The sequence below is a fragment of the Rhipicephalus microplus genome, chromosome X (genome assembly GCF_043290135.1).
Source record: "Rhipicephalus microplus isolate Deutch F79 chromosome X, USDA_Rmic, whole genome shotgun sequence".
NCBI classification, from domain to species: Eukaryota; Metazoa; Arthropoda; class Arachnida; order Ixodida; family Ixodidae; genus Rhipicephalus; species Rhipicephalus microplus.
In genome coordinates, this window is record NC_134710.1 from 308,205,767 (window position 1) to 308,209,618 (window position 3,852).

Sequence of the window (3,852 nt, forward strand, 5' to 3'; positions counted from 1 at the left end):
ACCCCTTTAGGTGTGCGTTGTACAAAAATCAAAATTACCTAAACGATTGACAGCGTATTTACTACAAGTACGGGCGAACGGTTTCTGAAAATGACCCACCTGTCAACTTTGGCAGCGCTCGCGCGCAGGAAACGAAGCTTGCGGTACCGAATATGTGAAGCTGAAGCAAATAGAGGAATCTATTTCACTAAGGCGCTCAGTGGTTTTCCAGGGAAGATGTCCTCCATTGAAATAGGGGTAAATAACACTATAGGTCAAGACGAATGGAAGAAACTCACACGGTTGCTTGGATTGCACTTCTAACCCCCGTATTCATAAACGCTCCGTGACTTGAACCTGACTTGAAACCGCCGTCAGTGCATCACGTTTAAAACGCGTCCGTGCGTTTGCGTTGCCTCTGCACCGCCTAAAGAGAGCGCGTTCGAAACCCCTTTGTGCTGCATTGAAGTCGGTGGAAAGTCAACTTCAAGTCAAGTAGCGTTTCTGAATACGGGGGTAAGTGTGGTATGCATTCTTTCTTTTCATCTCAACTTCACGCTCAGATTAGTCTTCTTTTAGTGTGATCCAACGAACCAGACAAATGTTAATGCTGTCCATGTGTCTTCGTCTCCTGATATAAGTATTACGATGAGAAGCCCTCCACGTGCTCCGCAAGAAAGAAAACGTACAGGTCATATTCAACACTTCGGAGAGACTTAGAATACATATGGCTTGTGTCCTTTGCAGCTAAATCTAAAAAGCGACAAATCTCAAGCATGACCAGATAACAAAGCGGTAAAGAAAAAGGAAGGAGAAGCCCCCCCCCCCCCCCCTTATATCCTTGAACCGGTCCCTCCGCACTGTTGATCCGGCCCTGCACGAGACGCGAAACTTGGAACGAAAAATGTCGGAAAGCCATTGTCACAGGCATCAACGCCTGTTGACGATTAAAGCGCGACTACGTCAGGAGGGGAAAATACCGGAAACAAAGAACTCAATATAATTTATTTTTCATATAGTCGTAATTTTACGTATGTCATAGTTAACTGTAAATTTACTTGACGGTTTATCTTACACCTGGGTAAATGAATGAATGCCTCATTTTTCGGTCGGGTGCCATTATTGGGGGGGGGGGGGGAAGGGGGAAGCGTGTCCAAGCAAACTTCTATCAGCCCTTGTGTTTAGTTTGGCGCAATGCCGTATCAACGAAGCATCGCCCCCTTTTGCGTGGTGGTTTATTGCGTATCTTCCGAAGTTTATCAATTTGCTTATGTGCTGTTTACTGGCGTGACATTTCAGAGAACTAGCTCAGAGAATGTGTGCATAGCCGCCTTTGTGACTGCCGACAGCCTTCACTGGTGCATGGCAGGAGTGCTCTCGTCTTTGGTGACGATGAATGTACAGTACGATCCACTGTTAGGGATAACACGCGAGCGCGTGGCCGGTGGTCCGCGGGGCGCCAACTGCTGGCGAGATTCGGAAATGCGGAGCATGCGCGCAGAATCGCAAGGGCGGTACTTGCCCGCGTCGTCTGCTACTTTCCCGCCCTACGCTTGGCGCACGCTAGGGACAAGCTTGCTGTGCTCGCTTCATCAACCATCGATTCCCATGTCTGTTATCAAAAGCGGCTGTCTGGTTCGAACTGCGTTTGGAAAGCTTACAATTACATTTTTGGTGGGCACAAACACCACGCAGGCTTCGCGAGTGATAGGCTTTGTTATCATTTTTACAGAATGCCACAGCTGGGGGCGTATTTACTCACTGGTGGCATTTTCGGCATGGCTAGTTCTTAGAAGCCGCATGTCTAAGAGTACCTGAGGACGAAAGGCTTCGATTAGTCGAGGTGTACACCAAAGAATAGAGCCTGCGTGCTGTCACTGCCATCGCGAATAGGCCACTTTCTCATTGCCAACGTAATCATCACCACTACGAATGTAATTTTTTGCAGTCCCTAGTTCTGTCACGCGTAGTCATATTTTGCTTACACAAATCTGCGTTTTATTTTGTGTCTCGCAGAGCAGAGATGTGTTTCACTACCTTTGCACTATTCAAATGTTTCGGGGCTACAGATCTGACCTCAATCGACCTGTCTGTCACAAAGGATTTAGCAATAATTTTTTCTTTACTTCGTAGTGTTTTATGTACACCGTTTCTCCGCGTGCGTGTTGGTCAAACGTAATATTTTCGGGAAAGTGAACGCTATCGCATATTCCTAGTAAGCAGCTTCTAGCGTTTTCGCTTCAACGAAAAAAAAAAACGAAACGTAACGGAGTTATAATTAACACTTGCTGGATATTGCAATCCACAATAACTACATAATTTTGTGTCCCGCCGTATTGGGATGCATTGAAGTATTTTCAAACACGTGTTTTGTTAACCTTTTTTCTGATTACTATCGGCACATGTTTTTTTTTTTTTTTCACATTTAACCTGTATTCTGAAATCGGCTGCTGTGGCCATGAATGGAATCGCAACAAAGCTGCCGAGAAAGCACAACAACAAACAAACGGCATTTTTTTCCTCCGCGCTGATTACCCGGGGAGGAGCAGCGAGAGTGGCGGGGACATGAATCGCTCCGCGGAAAAGCGAACGCGATATCCAGCGCACTGCAAGCGCCGCAGTGGAAAGTAGCAGACGAAACGCGGCAAGCCCCACCCTTTCACGTCTTTGCGCATGCGCTGTGTTTACAAATCTCGCCGCCAGTTTGCGCCACGCGGGCCGACAGCCACGCGTTGCCGTGTTCCCTCCAAGAGTGGACCATACTGTACACGATAAGCAACAAGACGCTGTACCTTACGGTTGCCAAAGCGATATTCTCAAGGCTGGTGTCTCACTGCGGTGGTTTTCCGCGATCGGGACGTGAGCTTTCGGACAGTTATGCCTTGTGCTCGTGAACATTTGTGCTAGAACTTCATCTGCAAAATTTTCGGTGTGCATTGCAAGTAGACCCTTTGGCTAACAAAACAATTTTGGTTCGTCAATATTGCTTGTTGGTCTTTTCTCGCGCACGCGATTGAGCAGCTATAAAGGCACAATAAAGTCACTTATTTCTAACGGCACAAAAAACGTGAGAAATTATTTCTATTTTGCGCCATGTAGGGCAAATACAGGACCTCGCTATCACTTCCGGTTGTGATTTTATACTTTATTTTTTATTTTTTGTTAGCTGTTAGTTGTCCCCTCCATACGTAGATGGCGGCGGTAGCAACGAGCCGTCAAATACTGGATACGTGGGCTTTAATGGAAGTTACGGTTCCACTTTACATATACCTCGCATGACCTCCGAGATCGGCACACAAGTTTTGGAGGCAACGAACTAGGGCACAACCACATCAGTATGCTGTATAAATTCCCCTTTCTCGCGGAAAACAGTCACGACAAATGAAAACGTGACAAATTATCTAACGTACGCAAATAGCTGTACGCTACACGTGGTGAATCAAATATTTACTTCTAATTTTAGAATTCTCACGAAGCGCCGTAGGGCCAGCCAAAAATTGCCATAGCCGACGGTGTTCACATCGTCCAGGCGTGGTATCGGAAAAAGTTTTCAACAAGCGATACTCGCCCCTCAGTTTTGACTGTGTTGAGAAAAAGTGGTTAACGATTTAGAGTACTTGGTACTCTACTATGGGAGAGCTTAAAGCCGTCCCGTGTGCCTCACACTTTATGAGGTCGCATTGAAGAAAAGCACCTACCTGGCTACGCAAAGCTCACGGAGCAATGGTTACTAGAAATGTATCATTCAAACATAGCCTACCTTAAGACCCAAGGGATACAGCAAATGATTTTCAAGCTAACTTTCTACAAACTGAAAGAAAGTCACGTTTTTTGCAAATATCTCATATCTCTTTTCATTTACAGACTATCTTT

At 46.0% G+C, this 3,852-nt stretch overlaps 1 pseudogene; it reads right to left on the minus strand.

The window, feature by feature from the left end:
* Positions 1-3,454: 3,454 nt before the first annotated feature.
* On the minus strand, positions 3,455-3,587 carry LOC142777732 (U4 spliceosomal RNA; annotated as a pseudogene).
* Positions 3,588-3,852: the final 265 nt, after the last annotated feature.